The 23,834-nt window shown below is 40.3% G+C and overlaps 1 protein-coding gene across 1 annotated transcript in view; it reads right to left on the reverse strand.

The window, feature by feature from the left end:
* LOC130174556 (vitamin D3 receptor A) overlaps positions 1 to 13,604 on the reverse strand; it is a 74,626-nt gene extending 61,022 nt beyond the window's left edge. Inside the window, exons 1-2 of the mRNA XM_056384481.1 lie at positions 13,517 to 13,604; positions 11,996 to 12,186 (exon numbers count right to left, since the gene is read on the reverse strand). The gene's annotated coding sequence lies outside the window, so the exon portion shown is untranslated. The remainder of the gene's footprint in view (positions 1 to 11,995; positions 12,187 to 13,516) is intronic.
* Positions 13,605 to 23,834: the final 10,230 nt, after the last annotated feature.

Below are 23,834 nucleotides of genomic sequence, written 5' to 3' on the forward strand. Positions count from 1 at the left end.
AGTGTGCACTGAGCAGAGATCGAAACAAAACGAACCTTCCAGGGCTCTAAATGCATTACACGCAAGCAAAGTGCTGCAGGCTAGGACACAATAATGTGTACACACATGAAAACACACTACATGCACACAGTGAATCTGCAGGACGGAGTGGAAGGACAGGCAGAGAGAGAAAAAAAAAAATCTGAGATGCAGAGAAGCAGTGATAGAGGAAAGTGGCAGGAGTTGATTGGAGGAGAGCCAGGGAGTGAAACTGTAGATAGTGTTGAGAAACAGTGCAGTTACTGTGAAACAGCTGTGTCAGCTTTCAGTGTGCGCACACACACACACACACACACACACACACACACACACACACACACACACACACACACACAGAGGACCCCTCGCACACAAATAGCATGGATAAAAATCAAAACACACTCATATATATATATATATATATATATATATATTCCTGTGACACACACATGTTCACACTGTAGCATGACCAGCATGCCAGATCTGAGCATGTAACAATTTGCACACGCCCACAGCCACCAACACCACATCCACACACACACACACACACACACACACACACACACATGAAAAGGAAACATCATACTTAAGTATGTACAAACGGCTCAATATCTGACTAAATATAATAGAGTGTACCATGTAAACAAAGGACGCACGGTGGCTGAGTGTTGTGAGGGCCACGCTGGTAAATAGAGCTTCTGCACTGCTCAGTAAAGACCGGGACTGAGTAGAAACGACCGAGTGAGAGAGAGAGAGACAAGCGAGTCTGTACAGTAAAGATCTGACCCCGACACGAACGCTAGGTGAAAGGAGATAGCGCTGTGTTACAATAATATACATGATTATAACAATAACACAAGACATACAATATCACTGTTAATATAGTGCAAGTATCAACACAACAATAGTCGACACGGCTATTCAAATGATAATAATAATCCAGCATTTTACTGCCTTGAGGCCTGAAAGGTAAACCAGTAATACCACTGTTTCTGCCAAATAATGTCAAGGTGTGCCGGTGGATTTTACTTGTTGGGCCCCACAGGTAGAAGATACAGTATACTGTAATCTTGTCGGAAGTGATATTAATGAATAGTAGAGGAACAGTTTCCTTCCTTTTGATGTGGCTGGAGTCACAAGACTGAAAGCAGGCTTGTCTGCAAACAGAGCATCTCATATGAGAGCTGGGTTTTAGGATGACGGGTCAGTCGGTTCTAGTTTATGAGATCAGCCATGGTGGCCTGAGCTTTCTTTTACTCTTCGTGGTAATAACACTGGTGTGTATCTCTCCCTGCCAACCCTGTGTATGTGTGTGTGTGTGTGTGTGTGTGTGTGTGTGTGTGTGTGTGTGTGTGTGCCTCTGTAGCTGTGCTCTGTGTCCAACCTTGTTATGCAGCCCAGAGAGCTTAATAAACAAATCTGCAGTCCACTTGTTTCAGATGTGCTGATCAGATGTGCCGAATCAGTTTCGATCCTTGCTGCTCAGAGCGATGGCTGCAGCTCACAATTATTTTCATTATCGATCGATCTGCAGATTAATTAATTTGTCATTTTGACAAAATGATTAATTCATTTCATTAATCATTTTTGTCAAGTTTTATTCGACCAACAGTCCAAAATTTCTGACATTTTGATTTCATAAAGAAAAGAACAAAAACAAAACAGGCTGAGCAAATATCCAATTCAGTAACTAAGATATAGGCTCCCATTTAAATAATATATAATATGTTTCAATACTTACTCACTATACTTAATAATTATTTAAATTTTGGTATTAAACGCCTGAAGGATGGACGCCAGCAAAATGTGATTTTAAACTAACAAACTACTTGCCCTCCAGGATTTAAATAACTCCCATCCCCTTTTTGGCTCACTGAGGCATTCATCAAAATAAAATCCATTATATTGTTGCACTCATAATATCATTTCGCTTGATTATGAACTAGTGCCACTCAAAACAAAATAGCCAATACTGCTCTCCAATCACAAAGCAATCTTCAATTCAACCTTAAGGTAGTTCACAACAATCAGAAAGGAAAAAAAAAAATACACATCAAACAGCAAAAATATGACTCTACTGATAAACCTAAAATATTCTATATATGATCAAAAGGCTTTTCATTTCTGTTTGTCCATATGCAAAACAAAACAAGGCAGTGTTTTAAATTAACATCGCCAATATTCAGAGAAAACTGCTTAAATATGCATGGTTTACAACTACCTTGGTGTGTGAAAGATGGTCTAATGAAAGGGAAACGTGTGCGTAGGTCCACACACACACACACACACACACACAATAATATAACCAGACCTATTTCATCTCTTGTGGTCGTCACTTTGCATAATTTTCCCAAATGATTCATTCAGAAGAGCACGGCAGCGTGTAGTGTGCATATGTTGGGGAAAGAGGGACTACATGTGCGTGTGTGTGTGTGTGTGTGTGTGTAGCAGTGTTTTTCCTCTGCTGCAAACTCTGGGGCATATACTACAAGCCACGATCAGCGTAGTACTAAAACAAATCTGACCCAAGCAGACTCCAGCTCCTGCCAAAAGCAAATAGAGTCTTAAACGCTACATAATACAGCACACAGCGGGAGAGAAAAAAAAAAAAGGAATGGGACGGAGCAAAACAGAAAAACCATAACAAGAAAAAAAAATGCAGTATGCAAAAGTAAGGACAGACAAGAGGGAGAGGGTGGAACAGAGAGTGTAAAAATGCTGGCGGTGGTGGAGGAGAGGAAGAGGCGCAAACGACAACAGAGGGAAATGAGGCAGAGACGGACTGGAAGAAGAACGAGACAGAGCACGTTTAAAGGCAAATTAAGATTTTACTGCTACCAGGAATTTGATTTAAGACCAATTTTGTAACCAAAACAAAAAAACAAAAAAACAGGGAAAGCTGTGTTGCATTAAACCCATCCTGTACTCATTTAACAGTGGACAAGTATGCAAATAAAACTTAGTTTGACCACCTGAGGTGAAGCAATAAAGACTAACATTTGTGCATGTCCGTTACTCATCTGTTTGTGATGAATTAGTCTTATTTCATTTGCTTTTAATTTTCGATCGATGCATTTCAATGTTATACTTCTGACTAGATGAAACTGAAAATAAACGTTATCATCTGCCAGAAAGCGTCGATATTTTCACAGGATCTGGTGTTACACATTATATACATCATTGCTTTGGTGTGACTAAGAGCATAATCAAGATTATTGACTTTATCGGCTTAATTGCAGAGATTGTTGAGGTCCACCTTAATGTAAACACTTTCAATACATGCTGTACACAGTTCAGCGTGTACACACTGTTTTCTGCTCGGAAACAAACTCATCCTGGATCCAAGCACCGAGATGTGACTCAGCAGGAATATCAGATATGAGAAGCTTTATTTTCCCTCACAATGCAGCGGGGTGGGGTGGGGTGGGGTGGGGGGGTACTGACGCTCAGGAGGAGGGCATGATGACACATTAACCAAAAAGAGGAGCAGGAGTTTGGACTCTGTTTTAATAATCATGCAGCCCCCAAACACACACACACACACACACATATATACTGCTTGGGTTTAAGGCCTGACTAGACAGACAAGTGCAAGACGAGCAAAGGAGGTGCGAAAGGAGACAAGAGAGAGAAGGTAAAGATAACGAGAGGAACTACTGAGGTACAAATTAATTTTTATCATTAAACAAAAAAAAAGTAACAAAAATTTTTTTTTAATTAAACCTATTTTAAATGAATGCATTGGGACTTTAACCTCTTGAACGCTACATTCCCATCTAATTTCCCCTGAAGTCCTTTCAGACTCACAACAATCATCTGATATTATCACACACACAATTGTTCACAATTGCAGACTGACTGGAAATTTTAATCCCTCCTTTAAGGCTTCGTCACGACACAATGAATTAATCAATGATACCAAGACATCAAGAATGTCAAATCTGTGATATGAAGCATTATTTTATTTGCACGACTTCAGAATCTGTGATAAGTGGGTTTGATTTATAAATTAGTTGTTTTTTGGGGTTTTTTGAGATGATGAACAGTGATAGATAGAGCCATGAGAATACTTACTTAGCCTTAAGTAAGTCTTTCCGTCTCAATTTCTATTTTTATCAGATTTCCAGGGAGGATAACCAAACCAGGTTTCAGGAAGCCAATTTGTAATTCTACCGACTTTAAGACCAATTATAAATCCAAAACCAGACATAAAGCTGTCAAAACTAATTTGTCTACAGTACATGATGAAACAAATATAAATGAACAGTATGAGTAAAAAGATGAGAGGTTGTTAACAGATCTGCCACAGTTTGGTTAAAGTAGTTTTGAGTGTTTTAAAGTGCCAAGGAGTTTGCACAATGAGGACATGACTGATTTCAAGTTCAAGTACTGGTGCTGGTGCTCCCAGTTAGTCTGGGTCCCTGTTAGTGGATGTGTTGAGGGACAAGAAGTCCTGCTGTGCTCAGTAAAGTCAGTAAAGACTTCTGGAAACAGACCGTAAAAAAGTATTTTCACAGTAACAATAACACCTGTGATTACATGGTGAAAAGGGGATTCTTCATGTTTGTATTCAGATTTCATATAAAGCCACATTAATATTGTCGGACTATTGTTAGTCTACGTAGATCAAAACATCACATGCTAACAATATACACGAGAGTGTGTGTGTGTGTGTGTGTGTGTGTAAGAGAGAGGGAGCAAGAGGGAAAGTGTTATAGCTCTGAGCCAAAAACATGCTTTGTCCTGTCGTGTAGGCTTTGGCCTGGGTGTGGATGTGTGTGTGTGTGTGTGTGTGTGTGTATGTGTATGTATGTGTGTGTGTGTGTGTGTGTGTGTGTGTGTGTGTGTATGTGTACACGTGTCAAAAAGATGCAGGCAGAGAGAAGACATGAGAGAAAGACAAGAGAGGCATGATATATTTACACCAATAGTAATAAAAACTATTGACGTAAACCACATTTAGTGTGTCAGTGTATATGTGTGTGTGTGTGTGTGTAGCCGGGTGCCTGGTCATCCGCAACACTTTTGGATGACTAATTGTCCCACAAACAGGATGAGAGGGGTGGAGCCTGCTGTGGGGGGCCTGTTGAGTTACAACCAATCCCCCTCAGTGGGCTTGTCTCTCCCTCTCTGTGCTACAGTAGCATCAGGAAAGAGAAAATGAGGAATGGAGAGGGAAAAAAAAAAAAAAAAAAAGGTTGGGAAGGAGGGTTAGCAGCTCACTGAAAGCCCCTTACACTGGGCCTCAACAGACAGACACAGAAAGAGTGAGCAAGAAGGAGACAGAAGCTGAATCTCATTTGCAAATGTTTCCTCCTCGCTCTGTGGCAATACCCTGAAATATCCAGAAACGCTAGAACCCCCCTTTTTGGAGAATAATATTAAAAAAGGATGACACGTGATGTCACAAGATGATGTTATTTCCTATTTTTTGAAGTGTGTGGAAACGAGGAAACCGCTCGCCTGTCTCTCTCCAAAGTCTGAAAATAAAGCTCCCAAATTAACAACATGTATCTTCCTCATCAGATCCACATACAAACAAACATTTTGGTTTCGTTTTGGTTTGAAACCAATTTGTGGTTTTAGTGGGAGTTTCGTGCTGGAACTTTTTCCCTGGGCACATTTCTTTGAAATGAATGTATGTGCTCTCCAAACTATGAGACAATCTAAGTGTCAAAATGCTACAGCTCCATCCGGACTTATCGTTACTTATCATCATCTAATCATAAAAGATTACATGTCATCTCATATTGTTACAAAATGCAGATCAGATGGAGTCACCGAATCACACAGGCCCCACCTCTCGTGCTGGACTTGAAGTTACAGTTTGGGAACCGTTGAACAACCGTATTACTCTGCAGATCAGCTGTTTGAGTCAGACAGAGCATGCACCTTTAAACCGGAAGCGCAGGTAAGCCGAATCGACATCTTTGTAATAAAAAAAAAAAAAAAAAAGGGGGAGAGCAGGCATGGTGGGACAGACGGCGACACCGTTCATGTTACTTCACGCCTCTGATTCCAGAACGCCAACGTGGTATTTTTCCCGCTTTGTTTGGCATGATGGAGGCTCTTCTCAACAGCAATATAGGGGGTTCACACATATCCACACACACTTTATACTTCTATCTTTCTGAGGACACTCATTGACACAATGCATTCCCCAGCCCCTCATCCTTAAACCTTAACCATCAGAACTAAATGCCCAACTCTAACCCTAACTTAAACCTATCTCTAACCTGAATCCTAAAACTAAGTCTTAACCCTCAAACAGACATTTGAAGTCGTGACGACCAGCCAAAATGTCCCCACTCCCCAAGGTCTATAACTCAAACTGGTCCTCACAAAGATTGAAGTACAAGTACACACACACACACACACACTCTTCAAGGTTTAATGAGTGGCTGCACTAATGAGCAAGCCGTGCTTTTAGTGTGGCAGTAAAACACATTCAACTTAAGTCTCACATCAGTCTAATTAAAAAGCCCCAGTTTAAATCAATGGAAACTGAGTCCATTTATCCACACAGAAGGCAGTGATGGTTATAATAGACTTTTGGCTGCTTAAGGAAATATCTTTAGCCTGGAGTTTGGTAGTCTGATTCCAATTAAGCCAAATCAAAGTCGATGAATGAGCAGAGCATTTTAGGAAACACGGGCAGACTTTGATTGCTTCTTGTTAAAAAAAGCCCGTGTCTGTGTGACATGAGAAAATGCTGGGGTTTCTGCTTGTTTTCGTTACAGTCAAAACTCAAGGCCACGGCTATTCCATCATGTCATACAGCACAAACTGGGTGAATAAAATGCGACCGGGTTGTTTCCAACCTGTGAACACACTTCTAATTGGATTTCTCTCACTGGGAGACATAAGGTGACAAACTTTCCTGACTTCTACAGAACATTTCAATCATCTATATATATATTTTTTTCTTTTTCACTTCTCCTGGACCACTGAAGAATATTTAAATTTAAATAACTAACATACATGTCATTATATTTCAGCCTCATCAGTATTCAAAGCACAAAATGTGATGCAAATAATGAATTTCTGAAAGAGTAATTTGCCTAGCATCAGGGGTTGCAAGGGAGCTGGTGATGTGGGGCACAGTGTCCTACACTGCATGACAAACCCACACATCTGCGTCAGTCTTTGCTTGGTCACTTCAAACATGCTGTCTATAGCATCTTACCTGTGTTTACAGAGGTGTCATGCAGCTTTATTTTATCAATTTAGCGCTTGGCATTCAGTATGTTGCCAAGCTCAGATTTGCCGTCTCGAGTTACCTCCGCAAAAGTCAGACTGACGGTGATTTTAGTCTCTTGTTAAGCATTTAAGCCGTTCTTGGACCACGTTAAGCCCCGCGTGGCCCTGCTGAAAGAGAAGTGGGCCTACGCTTTATCTTAAGTCAGTCTGACAGGTCAAATGGATGCTGATGAACACTATATGAACGGCTAACTGGTTTTAGATCTGTGCCTGAAGGGACAGCTTCGTCGCCATGGCAAATATTCAGCAGACTTACAGCCAATTCAATTTGTATAGATTTGGTTGAATTGATTATGGGAAGGAGTAGGGAAATAAGAAATCCGTGTATTTGAAGTTTCACTATCCTCAGGTGCATTGCATGGATTAATGAAACCCTAGAATTACTGTGTGTGTTAAATATATTGTTCAAAGCCAAAGTGCATAAATACAACACACGGGTTTATCCCATTTTCAACCCATCCCATCACGCACTTTAAAACTACATGAAATAAAAATGATAATATTGAAGAAAAACATTTGAATAAGAAATAAACTGCCTAAAACGCCATGCAACAATGCCGGGGTAGTACACTCCATCTTCATGGGCACACCATTAACCAATCCCGTCAGTATTCGCATCACGTAAACCTACCCTAGACCACAACACGTTGCGCGAACCCTGTGATCTCTAGGGTCTATATACCACTTTTTTTTACCACCACCAAGTCATTCAGATGTTGAACCCTGAGAACTTGAAATTCTGTAAGCACTACTCGTATTATATCCTGTGACCTTAGACTGTGAGGCGAGCCGCTATTGACGTTAACTCGCCAAGCCCCTTAGGGGCTTCAAAACGAGGCCTAATCACACCAGCCACAACACCAGAGCCTTCACTACATTTACGTTGTAGCTACACAACTACCTCTCATAAGGAATCCATTAGCCCCTGTTTAGCACATTCACATTAAGGGAGGGAGGAGGGTAGAGAGAGACTGTGGCTGTAGGAATAAAGGAATTAAAAATAATAAATAAAAATAAAAGATTAATTTCAAAAAGAATGTTTCTTTTCCCCTCTCTATTGCCGAGTTATTCCACACAACAGAGATTCGACCTCTGACCAGTTCATGACATTTTGCTATCGCTTGCACCTGGTGTCTGGTAGGTCTATGCTTGGGGAAAAAACCTCCACCACACAGGGGGTGATGTGTTTTGTTTGACAGAAGTAGAAGAGAAACTGGTTAGTACGAAGACCGGTTTAACAGACGAGGGAAAATTCATGACAGAGTGGGAAGCTGTTTGAGTGGCTACATCAAATTTATCTCTACGAGTCTGTAATTGTACAACATAGTGGGTTATACCTTCTTTGTAAAAGGGTATGAAGTACAAAATAAATCCTAGATGGACAATACTATTGCTCAATGTTGAGATGAGTTCTGTAGCTTGGAGAAAGTAGAGAGAGGCTTGTGAAAAATAAAGTCTTTCAGATTTAGTAGCTGTTATTTCAATGTGTCAGACACATATTTAACCAACATTTGGGTTAATACAAGTATCAGATCGGACGCAGTATCCGAGATGCTCAATATTAAAGAATTAAGATCGGGATTGGAGCCAAGAAAACTTGGTCTGGGTATCCCTTAACATTACCAGTTGTTTTAAAACATCCTTCAGCTAAGCCTGAGCCTCTATCTGTGACAACGTATTGTTACAAGGGATCATCTAAATCTGAGATGATCATCACAGACTAAACTGGAATCAGTAGCCAAATATTGTCTGAACTTTGAAAACTCCCAACTACAGTGTTGACTCAGGACACGGCCGAGCCACACCAGCATCACAGTTTGCCAGATATAAATAAATCACTGCCTGACAACAACATACCTTCAAGCAATCACCAACAAATAAAAGTGTCATCTATCTGCTCAAATCTAGCATGTTCCCATCAATACAATTGTCAAAACTGTATTCTATGTCTCATGGAAAGGTTGTGCACACTCCGCACCCAAATCCTACACCTGCTGCTTAAGGGAGAGACTGACCAGTAGCAATGACCTTGTGATATCGCTAAACACTGTAGATTAGGCCGTTTGTAGTCAATGTAAGTCACTAAGAAGAAATGCTTTATGGTTATATTGGATTGCTATAACATTTTTGCATTACTTTTAAGAGGAAATGGGTAGTGGAGAGAGAAAAAAAAAACATGTTTTCTCCATTACCAATTTCTCAGTCGATTTGATTCTCTGGTTTAACTTCTGAAATTGCTGCTTCATTTTATCTTATGCAATAGTAAACAGATTTTTTTTGGACAAAAAAAAAAAGAAGAAGCTATTTCTACAGACCAAGCAAATAATCAATTTATTGACTTTAAATAATCCATAGTGAAAATAATTGTTAGTGGCAGTCCTATTAGCCTCCTAATTGAAATAATCAACATCATCAAGGATCATAAACAAAAATATTCTCCTACTCTCGCTGCTCCATTAGGTTTTGATAAAACCACATTTTACAAAACCTAAACTCTCTATCTACATCAGGGTAAAGACTCGCCTTGTGTATGACAACACGTCTCATTTTAAATGTCTGCTTCCTAAGATCACTTTCAACAAGTAGGATGAAGGAAACAGTCTTAACAGTCTAACAATTGTTGGATCTGCGTTGTAATGAGACGTCACTGCAAACATCACTTTTTGCAAAAGCAAATAAGAAGCAGCTCTGACTTTAAACCCCATGAACTCAACAAAGACACTGGAAAATTTTAACTCATGGCAGCAAAGTCTGTGAGTGTGCAGACCTGTTGGTGCAAATGTGTGAAAGTGAGAGAGTGTGTACACGCGCACAAATGCACACAAGTAATCCATATTGCTTGGAATTCGCTTATGTTTCAAAATAGTGTGCTGCACCTTGAGGCCCCCATGCATCTGTTATCATTTTACAACCTGCCTGTAACTCAGCAGAATACAAACCTCCTGAGCACAATGTGCTCCACTAAGCACCTCATTACAGAAAAGGGCCCTTTGTATCCCACTGAGGTAATAGGTGGGTGGAGGGTACCTTTAGATGAAGGAATCAACACAGCAAAGTGACACAGTTATTGTCCTTTTCATTACAAAAACCTCTCAATTTCCAGCTTTTTCCGGACTCACAGAACTGTGATGAACTGTACGTCGCCTCAATGGATCCAGCGCCTAATGTACTGTATCCCTCTGAGCTGCCAATATGAAACCATGCACAAGGTTTTGGCCCAGCAGCAGTGGGAGGTAAGTGGTCAGTGAATCATGTTATTGCAGGTTGTAGCATGTGTGTTTACTCACAATGTAGGAGAGCAGCAACCCTGTAAAAAAAAAAAAAATCACAACGCGCTAAAACGAGGCAGAAACAAGCAAACATACATATAGTGCAACATAATCACAGCACTCAATGTGTTCTTCAAAAGGATAACACAACAACTCTCTGATCTCATGGTTGTCATTGCGTCAAATCTACCGAGGGTACATTGTCTTTCATGATATTCAGCGGAGTCAACACCACAAAAAAAAAAAAAAAAAAAAGAGAGGCTGGAACAGTCCCTGTAATTCCAGTGCAACGCTACAAACAGAGCAACACAGCTTCAGTGTTTTTACATACAATACTGCAAAGAAAAAGTCCAAATATAAAATCTAGCTTTTTTAATCGAAAAGCTACAAACCAATATTTCAATAAGATTTAAATAATAATCAATTTCATTCTTAAAAACAGGACTGAAGGTTTTGTTTAAACTTCAGCCTCAAACAAAAATAATACTTGGATGAGAGACTAGATTTAAAGCAAATCCACACAAATTAGTCTAAATTATGAACATAAAAACAGAAAATAATGCCTTCTATAATGGATGCTGCTGTAGTATATAATATAGCATGGGACAAAATAAGTTAACTTTTTCCACATACTGTGCTGTCCACTTCTGTGTATGCTTCCGTAGAGTCACATCACAACAACAACAACAAAAACAAAAACAAAAACAACAACAACATTTTATCAAACTGAAACTGAAGTCTACCCATGTCCATTCTGCTCCACTCAGCTCCATGCTAATCTGTCCCTTTGTCCTCCCCGCCTAAGAGGAGCAGCCTCTCCTCCACACCAGCCACTGACAACCTCCAGGAACGATGACAGACACCGCCGCCGTGCAACAAATGCCCGCCTGCCGGTTTATAAAACACACGTTAATGTAAACCAGAGTAATACCCTCAATTTCGGTTTGTTTCACTATCGGTGCTTTTGGATTTGCAGGGATTTGCGCACTGGCCCTGCTGCAGGCAGGCAGGCAGGCAGGCAAGCAAGCAGGCAGACATACACATGTGGAATGTGGAGGGAAGCACCCGCCTATAACAATAACACCACACACACAAAACACAACCGGGACGAGGCTGGTGTGGAAGTTTGCTGAAATGCGAAATGAATCTGCAATGTGAAATGCCATGAGGCCTCCACGCACGTAAACACCGTATATAGCGAGGAAACAAAGAGGGGAGGGGGGTGGTGGTGGTGGTAGTGATGGTGGTGTTGTGTGTATGTGTGTGTGTGTGTGTGTGTGTGTGTGTGTGTGTGTGTGTTGGGGGGGCGGGGGGGGCAAAGCTGCAAGATTGTGTTTTGCTAATGTGCAGCAGGCTAGCTAACAACTTGCATGCTAACCAAAAACCCTGGTGCGTTTCTGTCACTAAAAAAAAAAAAAAATACCCCAAACGAGTGAAATCTCTCTTACCTGCTGTGGCATATCAACCTTCACTTTGTTGCAGTAGCTGAGTGGGGAGGGAGGGAGTGGAGGAGGAGGAGGGGGGGGCCCAAATGTTGGAGCCAGGTCGCCAAATTTTCCGAGCCAGTGGAGTTGAAGGCGGGTTTTTAACAATTTCCCCCCACGCTGAAAAACTTTTTCCTCGGGTATAAAACAAAAAACTGTCAACAGAGAAGAAAAGGAGGAGTGAATTAGGCAGGGCGATGTAACGGTCAATCCGGGGGGGGGGGGGGGGGGGGGGGGGGGGGGGGTGGGGGGGGGGGGGGGGGGTGGTGGTGGGGGGGGGGGGTGGTGGTGGTGGTGGGGGGGGGGATTGGGTAACGCCACACAGCCCCGACGTCCCGTTATTTCTTCCACGGACGAACACTGTCACGCCAAACGTCATTCATTAAATCTGGCGATTCAGTCGTTGCCATGCTCGAGCGGACGTAAACACCTCCGAGAACACGACTCCAGACCGTCCACGAAACCGTTTAAAGTCTCCTGGGACGATCGGCACACAAAAGTTACACGCACACACACACACACACACACACACACACACACAAAACACACAAACACACACACACACACATACACAACATGCAACGCAAGTTTCAAGTTTAATGACTCCCCAACACACAACCCTCCTCCGCTCCATATATTGTTATGGAAAACGTGGTGGTGGTGGATAGAGGAGGAGAGAGAGAGAGGGAGAGGGAGAGGGGGAAAAAAGGCAGAAACGTAACGTTAAAGTTAACGTGTAATAGCGGGTGTGATCTCTGCCGATTTGAAGAGTGGATCCTCACAATTTACGATACGTCTCAAGTCATGTCACTAGCTTTTTGTTCCTGTGCCAGCACGCACGGCCATATTCAATTGCCACATTTTTTAAAAGGAGTTTCGCCGTCCCCCCCTCCACCACCACCACCACCACCACCTCTCTACCCTCTCCCTCTCCCTCTCCGCACATGAGCGGTCTGAACGTTAACGGGAGGCTCGGACACTGGCTAACAAAAAACCGCCAGCAGTTACAAAACGAAAATGTCCTTTAAATTTTTTTTTTTTTTTTCCTCCCTCTTTCTCTCACATACACACGCACACGCACACACACACACACCGTGGATATTATTATCTTACAGTAGCGGAGCTGCTGTGAAATGGCCTCTCTACAATGACATTACGCCTGGGCTGACTGGGTACATTGTTTGAGTCAGTGGTATGTCAAAAAAAAAAAAAAAAAAAAAAAAAAAAAATACTGCAGCCAGCTAGAGAGCATTAACAACAGCTAGCGCTACGTTTACCAGCAGCTCACTTTACTGGCCTAAAAAAGCGTGTGTGCCTCTCGGCCTGAAAGCACTTCTCAGCAAGAACGAGACGCGAAAGAGCAACAAAAAAAAAAAAAAAGAAAGAAAAAAAAAAAAAACCCACACTGCTGGTACAGTGTTACAACACCTTTCACTACAAGCGACACTCACTACAGGTACAGGAAAGTGTGGGGGAAAAACTTACATTAATCCATGCGAAGAGCAACGTAAGCGACTCTCTGTTAGTCCAGTTTTTTAGATCTGTATCAACATAGATGGACCGCACTTCTCCATAATCCCGCCCCCACGGTTTAGCAGTCGGGCATATCTATACATATATATATTACCCCCGCCGTCCAATCACAGCTCTCCACTCCGGGATAGAGTCTGCGCCCATTGGTCGAGAAGCATATCAGTCTCCGGCTGAGTCTCCAGCTGTCTCCCTACCATATAGGGGTGTGTCGTGACGTAGCACGCAGCCTGATAGGTAGTAAACAATTTGTCCAAAAATAACAGTTCATAAAATAAATTAAATTACATCATTAAGCGTAAAAAAAAGATAATAACAATATTGCGGAGCTTTTGGTGTTCAGTGCATTTGTTTATCTGCATTTATAGAGACTGGAGAAATAAAGGGAGAGTAGTATTTTTTCTATTTTCTTTATTTTTTGCTATATTTATAATTGAAAATTTGTGTTTTAACACTGCTGTATTTTGAACGTTAAAGTTATTTCTAATTATGAATTATTTATGATTTACCTATACATAATATATGAAAGTTCCAGCATCCTCTTCGCTCCCTCTGTCCTGGAAACTGATGGTAACTGATAGCATACACATACCAAGAACATAAGAGGTTAGTGAAAAACAATTTCACTGAGCCACCAAACAACTGGTCTGTCTCTATAGTGTATATGTATATATATATATATATATATATATATATATATATATATATATACAGTATATATAAACACACAGGGGTAATTTGTCTACTTAATTCAGGGGGAGTGATCGGGCCCTGTGGTGCTATACTGTGTCACCCCTGGGAGGTTTTATTATTGCACTTCAATCACCACATTACTCAATCTTTAATTAGTTGTGATTCTCGTCTTAAAACCATCTCTTGTCATTTCCATTGATGGGTCGGTGCTGAGCGACGGCCCTGGAGGAGCTGGATTTGGGTGTCTTTTTTTATCATGGGCACACCAACTGGACTTTAGGCTATTTGCCTGTAGCGAGGATTCAACCTTTCAGTACAAGAAGGTCCATGCGGGCGACTTTCCCGTGAGTAAAACGTAACTTGCTGCACATTTCAGGCAAAAATGAGACGGACAACATTAGCCCCTTTTTGACAGATGGAAAAAAGGCAACATGAAACCTGCTTATTGGTGGCTTTGAGTTCTCTGTGAAAGGATTAGGGTTTTTTTTTTTAAAGCTTGCTTTTTGTGCTGTGTGAAAGGAGGCTTAAAAAAAACATCCTTCTTATTCATCATGAGATATGTGGCATGCTGTTATTACATGTTAAAAAGAACTATGTCATCATGTTAAGTCCAGCTCTTGACTTTCTAAAGCCAGTGCAAACGAGTTCACAACTCATACTGTTGCATGTCTAAGAATATGTTTTTGCTGACATCTGTGAGTGGATGGAGGCCGTTGTAAAGCAGCGGTGACGTATCCATCACAGATGGAGTTTGATGTTGTTACAGTTACATCAACACGATTATCACAGCTGGCTGCATGGAACATCTTCTCTGGCTAACAGCTCGAATGTTGTTGTAATCCAACTTTCTTCAAATATCTGTGTAGTACTATACTATACTATACTACAATACACTATACTGTACTATACTACACTACAATACACTATACTGGACTATACTGTACTATACTATACTACAATACACTACAAATACACTATACTGTACTATATTATACTATACTATACTACAATACATTATACTATACTGTACTATACTGTACTGTACTATACTATACTACACTACAATACGCTATACTATACTGTACTATACTATACTACAATACACTACAGTACACTATACTGGACTATACTATACTACAATACACTACAGTACACTATACTGGACTATACTATACTACAATACACTATACTATACTGTACTGTACTATACTATACTATACTATACTACACTACAATACACTATACTGGACTATACTGTACTACAATACACTACAAATACACTATACTATACTGTATTATACTATGCTACACTACAATATACTGTACTATATTATACTATATTTTATTTCACAATAATATACTACACTATATTATACTATATTGTATTATACTGCTACACCATACTATACCTATACTATACTATACTGTACTATACTATAATATACCATACTATACTATATTATTCTATACTATTCTATACTATGTTATGCTATAGGCTACTATATACTATACACTATACTATACTACACTACACTATATTATATTATACTATTCTATACAAGGCTATACTATGCTATGCTATGTTATAGCATAGTATATTACAGTATAGTATAGTATACTAGATTCTCCTAACATTATACTGATTGTGCTATACTACACTATGCTATACCTTATTATAGCCTCCTATGCTCAGTACATTATACACATGATACTGAAAGGTTGTAGATTGTTTGAGGGTCTGTTTATCCAAATCATATCAAACATATTTTTTCTCATTCACAAACAAATCTATTGAATTTATCTCAACTGTATTGTGAAGTTAGAAATCTATGGAGGCAGGTAACGCTGCCTCCATAGATACAACTAAAATGATCTGCATGGCTCAGATTGTGGGAAGTTTGTGTAAGATTCTGAGTGGAACAAACTTTTCTCTTTGATTCTGATGTTAACTAAATGATCTGCCGTGATAATTATGATGGTAATCTTTTCAGCTTGCTGCTAAGTGCCTAAATGTAAATTTCAAAACTAAATGGTTATGTGCAGATATGTTGTTATCTTAAAATGCTATTTTACAAGTGGTTTGACCAAGAGCCATTATAGCTTCAGGAAACCTCCAATAAATGCATAAATCCCTTTTAAAACAGTGTGGTTCTGTACAGCTCACACCTGCCTGCCACACTGCCCACATTTTTTTCCTCTGATTTCAGTATAATAGCTCCAGTGTTAATGAACATCAAATGCAAAACTTTAAAAACTGAGACTGAATCAGTTTGGACTCTTTCATAATTATAGACTTATTATATGAAATAAATGAACTGCAACTGTGTGTGTACGTATACGATCTATACATTTCACATTCACATGTGTAAGTGTGCATAATATTTTTCCCTGCAGCCAGCCTGTGTGTGCATGTGCTGGAATCTAGGCCATCCCTTGTGGCTTTGTGTCTGAGAGGCGGATCAGTCTATATGAGGGGCAGCCAGGCATATGGGCGTGTTTGAGTGGGGGCATGCGCACACAGGGATTTCATCCGCTGCTGTGTTTGTGTGTATGTATGAGAGAGAGGGACAGAGAGTGAGAGAGACAGAGTGAGAGAGAGAGAGAGTGAGCATATACTGCTTGGGTTGTCTGCGGGTGTTTCCACTGAGCATACACACCACAGCAAAACAGGAACAGGAGACACTCTCACTTAAAGTGTACAAATACAGACACACACACTTACTCTGTAGCTCTCTCTTCCTCACTATCTTCCTTCCTAGGGACTCAAGATCTCTCCATCTCACTTCAGCGCCCCCACCTCCTAACAAACACACACACACACACACACACACACACACACACACACACACACACACCCAGCACATACACACCACTTTCTCTCCCACTCACAGGGTGAGTCTAGGAAACAGCTGGAAAAGCAAATAGTCACAAGCAGGCCGAGCCCTGGCCCACTGGCTCTCACAAATGACTGGACCTTTACTTGGATGAATGCAGTCCTCACACTGGGTTTTCAGCTGCAGTCGAAAAAGCACAAGGAACAGTGCAATTGCACAAACCTAAAGGAATGCTGCAGCAGTTTGGCAAACACACTCTTTGATCAACTTTGCAGTGTGCGGCAAGAAGATTGGTAGCGGTGTCATCCTCGTGCCACAAGTTTCTCAGGGATATTTTGGCAGCTTCGGCCACACAGAGGATCACACAGTCCAGGGAGGGTGCCTGTCTCAGTAACAGCCCGACCTTTCCTCTGTCCCGTTTTGAAGCGTGTACGATCCTCAGCTCTGGCCCCCCCCCCCCCCCCCGTCCTTAACTCCACTCCTTAACAATGTCATCATCGGCCTCCAACATCAATAAACTCGACCCATATTCACAACAAATTTGCCGCATTCTTTCCGATCAGACATGAGGGAATTTGATAGCTGAGCAAAACTGGAACATGGGATAAGCCAGTCAGGAAATACTGTACGCGGCACCTACTGTAAGCCCTGTTTTCAGCTCACACAACTCCCCTTTGATTCAAGATTTCACATTGTGGTATTAGGAGGGGCGTTCCAGTATGGACTACATATACATTTTGTAAGAGATTACATTTATATGAATTGTTTTAACTTCATCCAGTCAGATAAAATAGTTCAATCTAGTTCGTATGTAAAACTTTATGGATGTGACACTACATTGTACATTTCCAGCATGTCAACATCATAACATCCCAAATTCTTCTGTCCTATATGTGCCCCTGCAGGAGGGAATACATCAAACGGGCAGAACATTTTTTGAACAGGATTCAAGAATGTGGAGGCATTAGGGATGAAGCTCAGACAGCGCCTCACAAAAAGCAGAGGCACCTTATACCACAACCTGCCACTCCATCTTTCAAACTCTGGCCTGCAGCTGCACAGTCCATCATTTAACTTTAATGTATTATAAATCTAAAGGAGCATTGATCTTGTGCACAGCAGACAAACCACCTGCAACTATCTGCCCGTCTTCTGGCAGACTGCTCTGTTTGAATCCTTATGATCTGCATAAAGCAAATCCTTCTCTCAACACTGCTGGTAGAGTAAAACTAAAACCTTTGACCACCACTTTAGTCCACTTTATGGAACATAAACATATATCCAAAGATTTGAGCCACAGAAAATATAAACATGTTCTTGGCTGACTTGACCAGTTGTGCATCATTGTGATTTTATTTCATCATTTTTGTACATATTTATAGCTATAATGTGTTTTGTGGGCTCATCTTTGCATAAAGAGTTTTTTCTGTTTATGAAAAGCAGAATTCAAAATGCTGATGTCATTGTCATGTCTTGTTTCTAGGGACACATGGTGCATGTCTGACATTTCCTGAGGAAGTGATGCATTATCACCTGTCTGGAAAACACACTAAACCACAAGCCTCTACAGCTCATTTTAATTAAAAATGTTTGCTGTCGCATGTAAGTGAATTCCACTTTTCCTTTGCTGTAATAAAATAAAAAATATTCAATAAAATATAATAAAATCTGAGTAAATACCAAACAGTGTTTTGTTTTGTACCCAGCCGGCCAAGTGGGAAATGGGAAATCTGTTTGATGGATTATTTCCACTCATTTCAGCTCTTCAGGAAGTGTTTAATGTGAAGTGGCTGGGCTGCAGAGAGGATACACACCCAGCACCGACACTCTCAGGCCGACTCACTGCAGCCTGCTGCACACAGCTACACGGTCATAAATCTGCTCCATCATAACACACCACCTGTGGATAACATGTGTCAGCCAAAATAGTTTCAGGCAGCGTCTCTACAACTGAGAAGAAGTAAATCGCTTTGTTTTTGTCAGCAGACAAAAAAAAAGGAAGAAAATGCACTTCTGTCCTCTATTTTCAGAATAAAAGCATATTTGTGTTCCTTCATTGCTGCATTAATGCACTGCTTTTCTACACAGGTTGTCCATAGCTGCCATTCCTTATTTAATATGCTACTTTACATCAAGTGCAAGGAGGATTAGTAAAGTAAAAATACAGAAGTATCATTAGTAAAATGTACTTAAAGTATCAAAATAAAAGCACTTTTTTACAGTCCTTAACTTGGTTGCCTGACAGTTTCTGTTTTGATTCTTTTGCTTTCTTTTTACTTTTGGTTTTATTCATTTACTTACAATTATTATTATTATTAAAAATCTTTTTTTTAACCACTTTTATCTTTCATGTTCTTTACTCTCACATTGTTTTACTATTTACATGTGAACTGTCTTATTATTATCATTAACCTGTCACTCATCTGCAAAGCACTTTGCACTAAACTGCATGAAAGGTGCCACACAAATAAAGATTGATTGACAGATTTATTCTCTGTAGGAAAAAATGTCCCCTGTCACTGACGTATTATGACATGATACATTATGAGATTTAATGGGAGAGAGAAGAAGAAAAAACAGAAGAGAGAGAAAAAAAGCTTTGTAAAACAAACATTTCTATTTGCTTTTTCATGAAATATTGGTTAATTTTAGCTCAAATCAAAATTCATCCTCGTGAAACTACTTATTATACAATGAAATATACTGTGTACAACAAGACAAATGCACTGACAGTTAAGCATATAAATGTTGGGAAAAAAATCAGTGTTCTCCATACAATAAACCGATTAGGAGCATATTTTTTAAAAGAAAAGTGTCACAACAAAACTAAACCATATTCAGTTCGTGCTGTTACAACAACAACAACAACAAAACAACAACAACAACAACACAGACTGCTGACATGTGTTTCTGCTCAGGCTGCCACAGTCTTGAATCCGTATCGATTCTGTATCTTAAGTGTGAGGACAAATGTAAACAAAAAGTTTGCGGGTGGGGAGAGTTGACGGAGAGGACGTAAGAGAATAGAGGGAGAGGCTGCACAATGCAGACAGATGAGACAATAGACTGCCGCGTCATCGTTCGACAAGCCTGATCAATGTCAAACTGTTGCACAACACCAAACCCCTCTGCTTTTGTCCTCCCTCCTTGCTTGATTTCTTGCCTCCCTGAATGGCGTTTTTCAGTTTCTCTCTCTGCTCATTCCACACAGCGAAAACGTGCACACAGCAGCCACAATGTGGTAGTAATAAGGACAAAATGATGCAAAGATCTTCAGTGGATGACGTCATCAATATTCAAATTGTTCCCAGTTGTCTATAGTGTGTCCCTGATGCCTGATCCTGCGGGAGAATATTTTACTTTACACAGTTTTTTCTTTAGCTTTAAAGAGAAATGACAGCGTTTCCCTCCTCTCTAGCTTTGCTGTTTTCATTCCTGCTACCCCTCCCTCTCCCCACCAGTCCCCTGTGACCTCTGCCCTAGTGGGATTCATCACAAGTGGCGAAGAGGAAGCCCCGAATCTCAGCTTCAAATGAATCTGTCTGTGTTTGGAAACACTGAAGATCCCCTCCCACAACAAACAGATAGGAGTTATTTGACTTCTGAGAACACAGTTGAAATTCCAGCCTCCCTGGGAACGCCGTGCTGTACATAAGTGTCTCAAGTCTTCCCCTTTATTAACCACAAATGCTCAGAAAATGTCCGTGTTTCATATAACAGTGTAACGTAACGCTCCTCCAGCGTTGCGTCAGAACCCAAAAATGGATCCTCACATGACAGGAGTGCCAGTGTTAGGAGCCCAGGTCCACAGACAACACGCTTTCTCATGAGGATCCCCAGCCAGAACAAGCTCAGCAACTGCTGCTATAATATAAACTTCATGTATAAAAGATGAGGATTGGCTTTTTTTAACACAGAGCAGGCAGAGCCGGGTCCAGCAGGGTAAGGGTTTTTTTTTTTTTCTGAATGCATTTCTTGGCGCTTATTTTGGATTTTTTTTTTTTTTTTTTGTGGCATTTTTGTCCCTTTTTGATTCAATTTCAGTGAACTATGAAATCATACACTTTCAGTCCATACTGGCAATTTCCTACCACGAATATTTCTCTTTTTATGTCGTATACCACACATCCCACACTTGTTCCCCACAGCTGGAAATTTGCAGCAGGTTTGGAAGAAGACAACAGAGCCCATTCAACCAGTCCATCCTCACCCTACCATTGTTGGTTATTTTATTTTTTGTTGACACAGAGGCTTAAGGTTGGTTGGCATTTCCTTCCACTGCGGGCTGTGTGTTGTCAACATTTTCTTCATACAAATTCTGCAAACTTTTCATGCCCAGAATGCACTGGGAGGTTTCACCATTCACTTTCACGTATCGCTTTTTCCGTCTTTGTGTGAAATTTCTATTGAATTGTTTGTGTATTTATTACATTTTTTTGCTTCCTCATCTTGATTGGATTCTTTTTTTTTTTTTTTGTCAGACGACCCTGAAGTAAACACGTTTGCTACATTTGGTCCCAAACGCTTGTTGACTTTATGTTTTCTGCAAAAATTGTGAATCGATTCTCTCATTGTTTGAGTGCACAAACAAGTTCCCCTTTCCGCTGCTGACAAGAGACAGTTTCAGTGCAACCATATGGACGTTTCAGTGCACAGATTTCCCCCGTTCGTCATGCATAACTCTGTTTTCTAGCATGAACATTAGACCATTCATGAGCGGACGCATGTGACACAGATCACAACATCCTGAAGCACATGCTAAGCTCTAGGGGTTAAAGAGAGCACAGAGCATGTGACTGCAGGATCATACATGAGGATAAGAAAACAAGAGTGGTGAGAAGGGGTTACTGAGCGTGTATGTATGATAGTATGTTACCTATATTAATAGGTCATTAATACAGCTGGTATTTAATTGCTAAGGTAGCCTAGCGTAGCTTGTGGTTCGGTTCCATTAAGTCCGAATTGAATTTGTGATCTGAATTTATCTTAAATGAACTGAATTGAATTGATTTAAATTAAATGTAACTGCACTTTCCTGAGTTGGGATGTTTTGAGGCTGATTCGCTTACTGCATTATCCACAGCAGCAGAGTAAAAACAAAAGGCCCTTACATAACATTCTGGTGATCAACTTCACTCCAAAAATCACTGGGTTAAAAATTGACCCAGTTTGGCTTAATACTGTTAATACTTCACCTGGTTGCAAAAAGTCTTACTCCTCCAATCAGAAACATATCCTGCAGATGTTAGACCCCCCCCCCCACCAGGAAATCAGATGACAGATTCAACATCTGCTTTTGAATGAATGAATCAAAATTTACTCAGTTTGAATCATTGTTTTGTTGACTTCTAAGTGACATGGTTAGCATGTGTCAGCGTAAGTGTGTTAGCGCACGATGCTAGCACATGATGTTCCGTCGTGGCTGACAGGTCAAGGACGGTTGCAACAAGTTACTGTAACTGTTCCCAAGCTCAGCAGCCAAAATAGCCAATATATGCAGCTAATTTGTCCCATAGCACAACAGATGCTACAATAACTGCTCAACTAATGCATAAAAGAGTTATTTTGGGAATTATTTTGTTAGCCTCTCATTGTCTTCTAATATATTTGCCTGTTCTCTTCATCATAAGCAATAACAAAATAAATAGTACCTATTTCAACTCAAGTAGCCTGTAAGCTATACGCAACACGAAACTCAATAACTGTTCTTTGATAAATATCATTAAATAAATAAATAATAGTACAATATTATTGTAAAATATATAATAACATAATGCATATATTTAGAATACTGTGCTTAGTTAAGTTAATTAGCGAAACTTAATGTATTTTTAAACGGTTGCAAGTTGCAACCGTCCCTGATCCATGTTGATCCAACATCTGAATTTTTCCGTTCAAATAAATGTTGTGAATGATATGTCATATGCAATCATGATTAAATGGTATTGCTAATTAGCAGAGAGATTTAATAGTTTAATATATAAAAGTTTGGTTGGTCTAGTCCAAAAAGTCTCTGAGTAACTAAAAGAAATGTGTCGCAACCGTCCGCAGTCTCCCTTAGCGACAGGCTATTGTAGTTATTTTGTGTATCACTGAAGGGTTATTTAACCATCAGTGGATTATAATACCATTTAGTTTTGGTAAATAACCCAGCAGTATATTATAAAAGGAAAAAAATCACTATCACTTGTAACCTTCTACGCGCGGATGCTGGGAAAGCTAACCAGCTCGTCCAGCGACTTTTAGTGCACAATGATTTAAGTACTGGTTCCAGGTTTTCTAATGTGAGGTGCTGCTTTTGTCTGTATCTTATTATTGTACATTAAGAAACATCAGGTTTTGGTGTCAGGATGTTTTGTTTATCCATACAATCAAATAAAAAATTGGAAAGAAATCTTATGTACAGTTAAAATAACCACTTGTTCTACATAATGACTTTGTTTTGCGCTGTCTTCTGTTGTCTTCAGCCTCTGCGTGTGCAAGCAGATGGCAGCTGCATGTCTATAAGTGCCCATGGATGGATGGATGGTTATGTAGGATGTCTCTCTGTGTGTGTGTGTGTGTTCGTGTGTGGCTTTATATCGCTGGGATCTCCCTATAGGTTACCCCCGCAGTGCTGACGTTATTTCCTCTCTCTCATCTCAGTCATACCCCAGTAAAGTGCAAGCTGTTTCAAATGGGGATTTATTTTTGTTCTCCTTCCAAGACAACAGGTGCAAATCTGTATAAGCTCAACTGCTTTTTAC

The sequence above is a fragment of the Seriola aureovittata genome, chromosome 9 (genome assembly GCF_021018895.1).
Source record: "Seriola aureovittata isolate HTS-2021-v1 ecotype China chromosome 9, ASM2101889v1, whole genome shotgun sequence".
Taxonomy (NCBI): Eukaryota; Metazoa; Chordata; class Actinopteri; order Carangiformes; family Carangidae; genus Seriola; species Seriola aureovittata.